Consider the following 12657-nt stretch of genomic DNA (forward strand, 5'->3'; position numbering starts at 1 on the left):
TTCTCTGCCTCTCTCTGCCTGGCTCTGGCTCCGTTTTTATTTTTTATTCCTCCTGCTCTGTCCTGTAGCCTGTAGGTATTTTGTCTTTCTCTGGCTCTCTTGGTCTGACTCCCTGTGTTACCGAAAAACGCGGTAAAATTGGAAGCAACTCCTCAACGCCAATTTAGTATTAAAGAGCAGGCATTCTTTATTCACGGCGCCAGACGCATGGGGGATCGCTCCTCGTGGCGTGCGTACCTCACACACCTTTCCCGTACAATTTGTAGATCAAAATTTTAGGTATTCATACATAGTCATTATTGTCCTGTCTACTGATCGGTACAAACTTGCTCGTTCCGTATGTAAATTACTGCGCAGGCTCGGTGGTGGTCCGTGAGTCGGTGGTCGCGATCTCCCCCTGCCAGAATTGCCTTTTGCCTTCTTGGCTCTTAATCTTGGCAGTCTTGGCTAGTTTTCTCAGTCCGCTCCACGAAAGCGCGTTTTGTCATCCTTTTCTGACAGAAGCACGTTGTCTGTTGTTCTGTTGACGTTAACGATCGCCTAGTGACTAAAATGCAGATCGACAGATACACTGATTCGTACGCTCCATGTTCCCGTAATGGAACACCGTCTCTGGTTGGTTGATGTCATCGCTTTGGTTACACCTGTTCCTGTTGTTCAGTTTCTTCTTTTTTGGCTTTGTTTGATTCTCTCTGTGATTCTGTTTTTCTCTGCCTCGCTTTTCCCAGCTCCCCGTCCCTCACTTTGAATGCCCGTTATCCTTCACCAGCTCACTCTCCCTTGGTTGCCATCCCCGTTTCTGAATTCCTCCTGCTTTGCCACGTAGCCCGTGACTTTTTTCTTAATCTCTCTCTGTCTGCCTCAACGCTCCCGCCGCGCTTTTTAATTCGTCTGCTCTGCTCTGTACCCTGCTACTGTTCTTGCCTTTCTGAGTTCTTCTCTGTCCAGCTCCCTTTCCCTATTCATGAATTCCTGTTCTTCCTGCACCCGCCGCTGTTCCCTGTGATCTCCGTCTCTCTCTGTCCAGCTCCCTGTCCCTAGGTTTTAATTCCTGCCTCTGCCCGCTGTAGCCCGTCTAGATTTTTCTCTCGGCCTCTCTCTCTGTCCGGCTCCCTCTCTCTGTGTTCTAATTCCACGTTCTCTGTCACGTAGACCCGTGCTATTTGTTTGTCCTCATCTCTCTCTGTCCAGCTCCTTGCTGCTATGTTTTATTTCTTCCCTCTCTGTCTGTCTTTGTAGCCCATTGCTGTTGTTGTGGTTTTGTTTTTTTTTTCTTCCCCCCCCCCCCCCACTTGTTTCTTCATTTGTCTCTGTCTGCCTCCCGGTGCCTCTGATCTTTAATTCCTCCTTCCCTGTTGGGCCGCTGTTCCTTTTTTCCATTCTACGTTGTGTTCTCTTTGGTCTCCTGTTCTTATTCATCGGTTCCCTCCTCGCCGCCCTGTGGCTTGTCCCCATTTTAGTGTTGCCTCCCTCTCCCTCTCTCTGGCTTCTTGCCCCTGTTTTTAAAATTCCTCCTCTCTTCTCTCTTCCCTGTCGGCCGTGTGATCTTCAGCCTTTCTCCATCTCTTTCTGCCCAGCTCTCTGTGTCTATTCATTAATTCTTCCCTCTCTGCCCTGTAGCCTGTAGCTTTTGTCTTTCTCCATCTTGCTGTCTCTGGCTTCCCCGTGACCCTCTTTTAGAATTGTTTCTCTCTTCTTTTGTACGCATTGCGATTCCCTTTTGCTCCCCATCTCCCTTTGTTTTGGGTGTTGTTTTGTTGTTGTTTTTCTGGCTCCCTGTCCCTAATTCTTAATTCTCTGCCTTCTCATGCTCTGTACCACGTAGCCCCGTGGTTTGTTTTGTGGTGTTCCCTCCCCGGCCCCCCTTCCCTCCCGTCGTTGGCTGTCTCGGCTCCCTGTCCCCGTGGCTTCATTCTTCCCTTTCTGCCCCTGTTCTTGTCGCTTATCTTGTCTTTCTCCATCGCGCTCGGTCCAGCTTCTGCCCTATTCTTCTTTCCTCCCTCGCTGTCGTGCTGCCTGCCCCAGGTTCTTTGTGCGTCTCCAGCCTGCTCCTCTTCCTTCTTTGTTGGTCTGTGTCCTGCTCTTCCCTCTTTCTGCTGCCTCTCTTCCCCTCTCTCTGCTGCTTTTATCTCCAGCTCCGTCAGCTCCCTGTCCTTCTCTGGCCGTCCTGTTCCCTGCCTCGTGCCTTCTCGCTACAACGCACACACGCCCCCCCGCCCCCGTCCAGCCGGATGCCGCTCTTCTCTTCTCTCTTCCTACTGTCCTGTGCCCTGCTCCTCACCTTTGGTGGCCTCCCCCTCTGCCCAGCAGCCAGGCGACGGACGGTCCCGTTCCCTGCCAAACCAGGACAAGTGCGTGCCTGTGGCTTAGCCCCAGCTGGCAACTCTGCACCAGGGAGCTGGCTTGCTCGCTCACCCTCAGTGGGCTGGGGGAGAGAGCTGAAGGGTAAGAGTGAGAAAAATCATGGGTTGAGATCAAGACTGTTTAATAGGTAAAAGCAAAAGCTGTGCGTGGAAGCAAAGCAAGGAATTAATTCACTCCTCCTTTTCGCGGGCAGGTGTTGAGCCACCTCTGGAAAGCAGGGCTCTGTCATGTGTAATGGTTACTTAGGGAGAGAAATGCCGTAGCCCCCCCCGCCCCCCCCCCGCCCCCCAAGGACTCCCCCTTCTTCCCCCAGCTGCGTGTGCTGAGCATGATGTCAAATGGTATGGAATATCCCTTTGGTCAGTTAGCTGGGAAAGCTTTCCCAGCTGTGTCCTCTCCCAGCCTACTTGCTGGTGAGGCACTGAGAGAACCAGAAGAGGCCCTGACTGTGGAAGCAGTGCTCAGCAAGAACCAAAACATCTCTACATTATTAACGGTGTTTTGAGCATAAATCCAAACGTATCCCTTCCTAGCTACTGTGGAGAAAATGAGCACTATCCCAGCCAACACCAGCTCCGTGCGGCTGCGGCAACGGTGGCCGAGGTGGCCTTGGGGCAGGGGGGAGCGTTGGGACCCTGAGCCACGAATGGCTCCTGGGACTTGTTACGTGCGTGCCTGCACAAACACCTGCCCTCTCCTTTGCCCTCAGGGCTGCGTTTGCGCTGCCTTTGCGTGGGGCAAGGGGCTGTGATGGAGCCCAGGGGAGGAGGTGGTGCACTGTGGGGGGTGAGGGAGGGGGCCCCCCGTTGCTGCTGCGCCTCAGCTGTGGGCGGGGTCTGGATGGAGGGGCCCCAGGTGCTGGCAGTGGGGCTGACGGTGCCGGCTCCTCCCTGGAAAAGGGGTGGTGCCCGGCTCCGGGGGGCCAGTGTGAGCCGAGGGCGGAGCGGAGCGGAGCTGTGGCCGAGCGTCAGCGGGCCGCGACTGTAGCGAGGGAGGAGGTGAGCGGGGGCTTGGGTGGTGGACCGCTGCGTCCCGGTAAAGCCCCGAGGAGGGCTGGCGGCGGGCAGCGCCGGGTCGGAGCGGGCGGTGGGGAGAGCGAGGCTGTGCTGAGGGCTCGGTGGGGCTTCCGGGTGCATCGGCGGGAGGGACGGTGCCCCGCAGGGTCCGAGAGCGGGGAGGGCGGGGCTGGCGGCGTGCCGGGAGCTGTGGTGGTGTGCCTGCCGGCTGGCCGTGCGGCCGCGTTGTGCCGCAGAGCGTGCCGGGAGGTGTAGTCCTTGTGGGGCGCATTGGCTGGCGGGCGGCCGCGTTGTGCCGCAGAGCGTGCCGGGAGGTGTAGTCCTTGTGGGGCGCAGTGGCTGGCGGGCGGCCGTGTTGTGGCGCAGAGCATGCCGGGAGGTGTAGTCCTGGCGCAGTGGCTGCCGGCCCTGTCACGTGGTTCGCCGGGGCGTGTCTGGAGGCGCGGTCTTCCGGTGCTCGGGTGCCGGGCGGCCGTGCCGCGTACGGGACGCGCGGTGTATTTTTGGGGTTGGATTCGTGTTGATTTCTGGGGGCTTCCAGGTGCGGCCGCTCCCCGAGAAGCGGTGAGTTCCCCGGGAGCTGACAGAAGGGAAGAGGGAAAGGAGGAGGACCTTTTCCCCCTGCCAGGGCGCAGATGATGGCCGCCTCCCCGGCTCGCTGGAGCTCCCGCTCAGCCTCCCCTGGCCCCCCCTTGCCCCGTGCGCCTGCCCCCAGCCCCGGCCCCTCCCCTGAAGCGTGCTGCGTAGCCTTGGCCGCCCCCAGGCCCTGTCGTGAAGGCAGCGAGCCGGCCCTCAAGCGCACTGGATTCCCCCTCGGCGCAGGGGCCCTTAGCAGTAGCGCGAGGAAGGGGCGCTGTGTCCAGAAGCCCCTGCGCAAGGAGAGGCTTTGTCAGGGTCGATCGACGGTAACGACGGTCGCTGTTTCTTCTTTCCCTCTCCCAGAGACCGTGCTGAGGACGTGGTTGTCTGTCCTTCCCCCGGGGATGCCGTTGACTGCGGCCGTCTCAGGCTTGCGTGGCTTCTCTCTGCCCGGCTTTGCCATCCTCGCAGCGCCGGGGCAAAAAGGGACACACAGAGCCCTTCCCGGCTGTGGACAGGAGCTGCCTCGGCTGAAGCTGGAGACGCCAACGAAAGGTAAAGCAGAAGAAACTGAAGGCGCGCTCTGGCTGCCAGCTGCCTTCCTGCTGCAGGCAAGAGAGAGCCTGTCCCTGCAGGTGAGGGAGGAAGGATCCCCCTTCATAGTCCGCAGCGGGACAGGCCACCAACGTGCACCGCAGGGTCTGTACGCGTAACCCGGAGTTGGGTACGGGCGTGTAGGGCACGAGCGAGCTAGGCTACGTGCCTAGGAAGCCTCATCTCGTAAGAGCGGTAAGACACCCATGTATCCTCTTAGGTGGAGGTCGGCCTAGAGTCTGGAGCTGCAGAAGAGGCAGGGAGGAGAGGAGGGGAAAGAAGCATCTGAACGGCTAAATTGTGCCAGCAGCGCTGAGAGCGAGAGTCGCGGTGAGTCCTGGGCCACTGGGGCCCCGTTGCTCTCTTGTGCATCCTGGGCCCTCCCTGTCTCTCCCCTGGCCCCCTCTCTTTCCTTACCTGCTGCAAAATTTTTTTTTTTTTGGCGCTCCCCGCACCTTCTTTCTCCATCTCGCTCTGAGTGGCTCCCTGCCTCCCCGTCTTTTCAGTCCTCCCTCTCTCTGTCCTGTAGCCTGTGGCTCCTTTTTCTTCTCCGCCTCTCTCTGCCTGGCTCTGGCTCCGTTTTTATTTTTTATTCCTCCTGCTCTGTCCTGTAGCCTGTCGGTATTGTGTCTTTCTCTGGCCCTCTTGGTCTGACTCCCTGCGTTACCGAAAAAGGCGGTAAAATCGGAAACAACTCCTCAACGCCAATTTAGTATTAAAGAGCAGGCGTTGTTTATTCACGGCGCCAGACGCACGGGGGATCGCTCCTCGTGGCGTGCGTACCTCACACACCTTTCCCGTTCAATTTGTAGATCAAAATTGTAGGTATTCGTACACATTCATTATGGTCCTGTCTACTGATCGGTACAAACTTGCTCGTTCCGTATGTAAATTACTGCGGCAGAGCTCGGTGGTGGTCCGTGAGTCGGTGGTCGCGATCTCCCCCTGCCAGAATTGCCTTTTGCCTTCTTGGCTCTTAATCTTGGCAGTCTTGGCTAGTTTTCTCAGTCCGCTCCACGAAAGCGCGTTTTGTCATCCTTTTCTGACAGAAGCACGTTGTCTGTTGTTCTGTTGACTGTAACGATCGCCTAGTGACTAAAATGCAGATCGACAGATACACTGATTCGTACGCTCCATGTTCCCGTAATGGAACACCGTCTCTGGTTGGTTGATGTCATCGCTTTGGTTACACCTGTTCCTGTTGTTCAGTTTCTTCTTTTTGGCTTTGTTTGATTCTCTCTGTGATTCTGTTTTTCTCTGCCTTGCTTTTCCCAGCTCCCCGTCCCTCACTTTGAATGCCCGTTATCCTTCACCAGCTCACTCTCCCTTGGTTGCCATCCCCGTTTCTGAATTCCTCCTGCTTTGCCACGTAGCCCGTGACTTTTTTCTTAATCTCTCTCTGTCTGCCTCAATGCTCCCGCCGCGCTTTTTAATTCGTCTGCTCTGCTCTGTACCCTGCTACTGTTCTTGCCTTTCTGAGTTCTTCTCTGTCCAGCTCCCTTTCCCTATTCATGAATTCCTGTTCTTCCTGCACCCGCCGCTGTTCCCTGTGATCTCCATCTCTCTCTGTCCAGCTCCCTGTCCCTAGGTTTTAATTCCTGCCTCTGCCCGCTGTAGCCCGTCTAGATTTTTCTCTCGGCCTCTCTCTCTGTCCGGCTCCCTCTCTCTGTGTTCTAATTCCACGTTCTCTGTCACGTAGACCCGTGCTATTTGTTTGTCCTCATCTCTCTCTGTCCAGCTCCTTGCTGCTATGTTTTATTTCTTCCCTCTCTGTCTGTCTTTGTAGCCCATTGCTGTTGTTGTGGTTTTGTTTTTTTTTTTCTTCCCCCCCCCCCCCACTTGTTTCTTCATTTGTCTCTGTCTGCCTCCCGGTGCCTGATCTTTAATTCCTCCTTCCCTGTTGGGCCGCTGTTCCTTTTTTCCATTCTACGTTGTGTTCTCTTTGGTCTCCTGTTCTTATTCATCGGTTCCCTCCTCGCCGCCCTGTGGCTTGTCCCCATTTTAGTGTTGCCTCCCTCTCCCTCTCTCTGGCTTCTTGCCCCTGTTTTTAAAATTCCTCCCTCTCTTCTCTCTTCCCTGTCGGCCGTGTGATCTTCAGCCTTTCTCCATCTCTTTCTGCCCAGCTCTCTGTGTCTATTCATTAATTCTTCCCTCTCTGCCCTGTAGCCTGTAGCTTTTGTCCTTTCTCCATCTTGCTGTCTCTGGCTTCCCCGTGACCCTCTTTTAGAATTGTTTCTCTCTTCTTTCTGTACGCATTGCGATTCCTTTTGCTCCCCATCTCCCTTTGTTTTGGGTGTTGTTTTGTTGTTGTTTTTCTGGCTCCCTGTCCCTAATTCTTAATTCTCTGCCTTCTCATGCTCTGTACCACGTAGCCCCGTGGTTTGTTTTGTGGTGTTCCCTCCCCGGCCCCTTCCCTCCGTCGTTGGCTGTCTCGGCTCCCTGTCCCCGTGGCTTCATTCTTCCCTTTCTGCCCTGTTCTTGTCGCTTATCTTGTCTTTCTCCATCGCGCTCGGTCCAGCTTCCTGCCCCTATTCTTCTTTCCTCCCTCGCTGTCGTGCTGCCTGCCCCAGGTTCTTTGTGCGTCTCCAGCCTGCTCCTCTTCCTTCTTTGTTGGTCTGTGTCCTGCTCTTCCCTCTTTCTGCTGCCTCTCTTCCCCTCTCTCTGCTGCTTTTATCTCCAGCTCCGTCAGGCTCCCTGTCCTTCTCTGGCCGTCCTGTTCCCTGCCTCGTGCCTTCTCGCTACACGCACACACGCCCCCCCGCCCCCGTCCAGCCGGATGCCGCTCTTCTCTTCTCTCTTCCTACTGTCCTGTGCCCTGCTCCTCACCTTTGGTGGCCTCCCCCTCTGCCCAGCAGCCAGGCGACGGACGGTCCGTTCCCTGCCAAACCAGGACAAGCGCGTGCCGTGGCTTAGCCCCAGCTGGCAACTCTGCACCAGGGAGCTGCTTTGCTCGCTCCACCCTCAGTGGGCTGGGGGAGAGAGCTGGAAGGGTAAGAGTGAGAAAAATCATGGGTTGAGATCAAGACTGTTTAATAGGTAAAGCAAAAGCTGTGCGTGGAAGCAAAGCAAGGAATTAATTCACTCCTCCTTTTCGGCGGGCAGGTGTTGAGCCACCTCTGGGAAAGCAGGGCTCTGTCATGTGTAATGGTTACTTAGGGAGAGAAATGCTGTAGCCCCCCCGCCCCCCCCCCCCGCCCCCCAAGGACTCCCCCTTCTTCCCCCAGCTGCGTGTGCTGAGCATGATGTCAAATGGTATGGAATATCCCTTTGGTCAGTTAGCTGGGAAAGCTTTCCCAGCTGTGTCCTCTCCCAGCCTACTTGCTGGTGAGGCACTGAGAGAACCAGAAGAGGCCCTGACTGTGGAAGCAGTGCTCAGCAAGAACCAAAACATCTCTACATTATTAACGGTGTTTTGAGCATAAATCCAAAACGTATCCCTTCCTAGCTACTGTGGAGAAAATGAGCACTATCCCAGCCAACACCAGCTCCGTGCGGCTGCGGCAACGGTGGCCGAGGTGGCCTTGGGGCAGGGGGGGAGCGTTGGGGACCCTGAGCCACGAATGGCTCCTGGGACTTGTTACGTGCGTGCCTGCACAAACACCTGCCCTCTCCTTTGCCCTCAGGGCTGTGTTTGCGCTGCCTTTGCGTGGGGCAAGGGGCTGTGATGGAGCCCAGGGGAGGAGGTGGTGCACTGTGGGGGTGAGGGGAGGGGGCCCCCCGTTGCTGCTGCGCCTCAGCTGTGGGCGGGGTCTGGATGGAGGGGCCCCAGGTGCTGGCAGTGGGGCTGACGGTGCCGGCTCCTCCCTGGAAAAGGGGTGGTGCCCGGCTCCGGGGGGGCCAGTGTGAGCCGAGGGCGGAGCGGAGCGGAGCTGTGGCCGAGCGTCAGCGGGCCGCGACTGTAGCGAGGGAGGAGGTGAGCGGGGGCTTGGGTGGTGGACCGCTGCGTCCCGGGTAAAGCCCCGAGGAGGGCTGCGGCGGGGCAGCGCCGGGTCGGAGCGGGCGGTGGGGAGAGCGAGGCTGTGCTGAGGGCTCGGTGGGGCTTCCGGGTGCATCGGCGGGAGGGACGGTGCCCCGCAGGGTCCGAGAGCGGGGAGGGCGGGCTGGCGGCGTGCCGGGAGCTGTGGTGGTGTGCCTGCCGGCTGGCCGTGCGGCCGCGTTGTGCCGCAGAGCGTGCCGGGAGGTGTAGTCCTTGTGGGGCGCATTGGCTGGCCGTGCGGCCGCGTTGTGCCGCAGAGCGTGCCGGGAGGTGTAGTCCTTGTGGGGCGCAGTGGCTGGCGGGCGGCCGTGTTGTGGCGCAGAGCATGCCGGGAGGTGTAGTCCTGGCGCAGTGGCTGCCGGCCCTGTCACGTGGTTCGCCGGGGCGTGTCTGGAGGCGCGGTCTTCCGGTGCTCGGGTGCCGGGCGGCCGTGCCGCGTACGGGACGCGCGGTGTATTTTTGGGGTTGGATTCGTGTTGATTTCTGGGGGCTTCCAGGTGCGGCCGCTCCCCGAGAAGCGGTGAGTTCCCCGGGAGCTGACAGAAGGGAAGAGGGAAAGGAGGAGGACCTTTTCCCCCTGCCCAGGGCGCAGATGATGGCCGCCTCCCCGGCTCGCTGGAGCTCCCGCTCAGCCTCCCCTGGCCCCCCCTTGCCCCGTGCGCCTGCCCCCAGCCCCGGCCCCTCCCCTGAAGCGTGCTGCGTAGCCCTTGGCCGCCCCCAGGCCCTGTCGTGAAGGCAGCGAGCCGGCCCTCAAGCGCACTGGATTCCCCCTCGGCGCAGGGGCCCTTAGCAGTAGCGCGGGGAAGGGGCGCTGTGTCCAGAAGCCCCTGCGCAAGGAGAGGCTTTGGTCAGGGTCGATCGACGGTAACGACGGTCGCTGTTTCTTCTTTCCCTCTCCCAGAGACCGTGCTGAGGACGTGGTTGTCTGTCCTTCCCCCGGGGATGCCGTTGACTGCGGCCGTCTCAGGCTTGCGTGGCTTCTCTCTGCCCGGCTTTGCCATCCTCGCAGCGCCGGGGCAAAAAGGGACACACAGAGCCCTTCCCGGCTGTGGACAGGAGCTGCCTCGGCTGAAGCTGGAGACGCCAACGAAAGGTAAAGCAGAAGAAACTGAAGGCGCGCTCTGGCTGCCAGCTGCCTTCCTGCTGCAGGCAAGAGAGAGCCTGTCCCTGCAGGTGAGGGAGGAAGGATCCCCCTTCATAGTCCGCAGCGGGACAGGCCACCAACGTGCACCGCAGGGTCTGTACGCGTAACCCGGAGTTGGGTACGGGCGTGTAGGGCACGAGCGAGCTAGGCTACGTGCCTAGGAAGCCTCATCTCGTAAGAGCGGTAAGACACCCATGTATCCTCTTTAGGTGGAGGTCGGCCTAGAGTCTGGAGCTGCAGAAGAGGCAGGGAGGAGAGGAGGGGAAAGAAGCATCTGAACGGCTAAATTGTGCCAGCAGCGCTGAGAGCGAGAGTCGCGGTGAGTCCTGGGCCACTGGGGCCCCGTTGCCTCTCTTGTGCATCCTGGGCCCTCCCTGTCTCTCCCCTGGCCCCCTCTCTTTCCTTACCTGCTGCAAAAATTTTTTTTTTTTTTGGCGCTCCCCGCACCTTCTTTCTCCATCTCGCTCTGAGTGTCTCCCTGCCTCCCCGTCTTTTCAGTCCTCCCTCTCTCTGTCCTGTAGCCTGTGGCTCCTTTTTCTTTCTCCGCCTCTCTCTGCCTGGCTCTGGCTCCGTTTTTATTTTTTATTCCTCCTGCTCTGTCCTGTAGCCTGTCGGTATTGTGTCTTTCTCTGGCCCTCTTGGTCTGACTCCCTGCGTTACCGAAAAAGGCGGTAAAATCGGAAACAACTCCTCAACGCCAATTTAGTATTAAAGAGCAGGCGTTGTTTATTCACGGCGCCAGACGCACGGGGGATCGCTCCTCGTGGCGTGCGTACCTCACACACCTTTCCCGTTCAATTTGTAGATCAAAATTGTAGGTATTCATACACATTCATTATGGTCCTGTCTACTGATCGGTACAAACTTGCTCGTTCCGTATGTAAATTACTGCGCAGGCTCGGTGGTGGTCCGTGAGTCGGTGGTCGCGATCTCCCCCTGCCAGAATTGCCTTTTGCCTTCTTGGCTCTTAATCTTGGCAGTCTTGGCTAGTTTTCTCAGTCCGCTCCACGAAAGCGCGTTTTGTCATCCTTTTCTGACAGAAGCACGTTGTCTGTTGTTCTGTTGACGTTAACGATCGCCTAGTGACTAAAATGCAGATCGACAGATACACTGATTCGTACGCTCCATGTTCCCGTAATGGAACACCGTCTCTGGTTGGTTGATGTTATCGCTTTGGTTACACCTGTTCCTGTTGTTCAGTTTCTTCTTTTTTGGCTTTGTTTGATTCTCTCTGTGATTCTGTTTTTCTCTGCCTTGCTTTTCCCAGCTCCCCGTCCCTCACTTTGAATGCCCGTTATCCTTCACCAGCTCACTCTCCCTTGGTTGCCATCCCCGTTTCTGAATTCCTCCTGCTTTGCCACGTAGCCCGTGACTTTTTTCTTAATCTCTCTCTGTCTGCCTCAACGCTCCCGCCGCGCTTTTTAATTCGTCTGCTCTGCTCTGTACCCTGCTACTGTTCTTGCCTTTCTGAGTTCTTCTCTGTCCAGCTCCCTTTCCCTATTCATGAATTCCTGTTCTTCCTGCACCCGCCGCTGTTCCCTGTGATCTCCGTCTCTCTCTGTCCAGCTCCCTGTCCCTAGGTTTTAATTCCTGCCTCTGCCCGCTGTAGCCCGTCTAGATTTTTCTCTCGGCCTCTCTCTCTGTCCGGCTCCCTCTCTCTGTGTTCTAATTCCACGTTCTCTGTCACGTAGACCCGTGCTATTTGTTTGTCCTCATCTCTCTCTGTCCAGCTCCTTGCTGCTATGTTTTATTTCTTCCCTCTCTGTCTGTCTTTGTAGCCCATTGCTGTTGTTGTGGTTTTGTTTTTTTTTTTCTTCCCCCCCCCCCCCACTTGTTTCTTCATTTGTCTCTGTCTGCCTCCCGGTGCCTGATCTTTAATTCCTCCTTCCCTGTTGGGCCGCTGTTCCTTTTTTCCATTCTACGTTGTGTTCTCTTTGGTCTCCTGTTCTTATTCATCGGTTCCCTCCTCGCCGCCCTGTGGCTTGTCCCCATTTTAGTGTTGCCTCCCTCTCCCTCTCTCTGGCTTCTTGCCCCTGTTTTTAAAATTCCTCCCTCTCTTCTCTCTTCCCTGTCGGCCGTGTGATCTTCAGCCTTTCTCCATCTCTTTCTGCCCAGCTCTCTGTGTCTATTCATTAATTCTTCCCTCTCTGCCCTGTAGCCTGTAGCTTTTGTCCTTTCTCCATCTTGCTGTCTCTGGCTTCCCCGTGACCCTCTTTTAGAATTGTTTCTCTCTTCTTTCTGTACGCATTGCGATTCCTTTTGCTCCCCATCTCCCTTTGTTTTGGGTGTTGTTTTGTTGTTGTTTTTCTGGCTCCCTGTCCCTAATTCTTAATTCTCTGCCTTCTCATGCTCTGTACCACGTAGCCCCGTGGCTTTGTTTTGTGGTGTTCCCTCCCCGGCCCCTTCCCTCCGTCGTTGGCTGTCTCGGCTCCCTGTCCCCGTGGCTTCATTCTTCCCTTTCTGCCCTGTTCTTGTCGCTTATCTTGTCTTTCTCCATCGCGCTCCGGTCCAGCTTCCTGCCCCTATTCTTCTTTCCTCCCTCGCTGTCGTGCTGCCTGCCCCAGGTTCTTTGTGCGTCTCCAGCCTGCTCCTCTTCCTTCTTTGTTGGTCTGTGTCCTGCTCTTCCCTCTTTCTGCTGCCTCTCTTCCCCTCTCTCTGCTGCTTTTATCTCCAGCTCCGTCAGGCTCCCTGTCCTTCTCTGGCCGTCCTGTTCCCTGCCTCGTGCCTTCTCGCTACACGCACACACGCCCCCCCGCCCCCGTCCAGCCGGATGCCGCTCTTCTCTTCTCTCTTCCTACTGTCCTGTGCCCTGCTCCTCACCTTTGGTGGCCTCCCCCTCTGCCCAGCAGCCAGGCGACGGACGGTCCGTTCCCTGCCAAACCAGGACAAGCGCGTGCCGTGGCTTAGCCCCAGCTGGCAACTCTGCACCAGGAGCTGCTTTGCTCGCTCCACCCTCAGTGGGCTGGGGAGAGAGCTGGAAGGGT

The 12657-nt window shown here is 57.3% G+C and overlaps 1 long non-coding RNA gene across 1 annotated transcript in view; it reads left to right on the top strand.

The window, feature by feature from the left end:
- The window catches only part of LOC142057008 (uncharacterized), a 100116-nt gene that overhangs the window by 38797 nt on the left and 48662 nt on the right, over positions 1-12657 (top strand). The window contains exons 6-9 of the long non-coding RNA XR_012660517.1: positions 4323-4514; positions 4774-4883; positions 9431-9622; positions 9883-9992. This is a non-coding gene — a long non-coding RNA (uncharacterized LOC142057008). The remainder of the gene's footprint in view (positions 1-4322; positions 4515-4773; positions 4884-9430; positions 9623-9882; positions 9993-12657) is intronic.

The sequence above is a fragment of the Phalacrocorax aristotelis genome, chromosome 5, assembly GCF_949628215.1.
Source record: "Phalacrocorax aristotelis chromosome 5, bGulAri2.1, whole genome shotgun sequence".
In the NCBI taxonomy this organism is placed as follows: domain Eukaryota; kingdom Metazoa; phylum Chordata; class Aves; order Suliformes; family Phalacrocoracidae; genus Phalacrocorax; species Phalacrocorax aristotelis.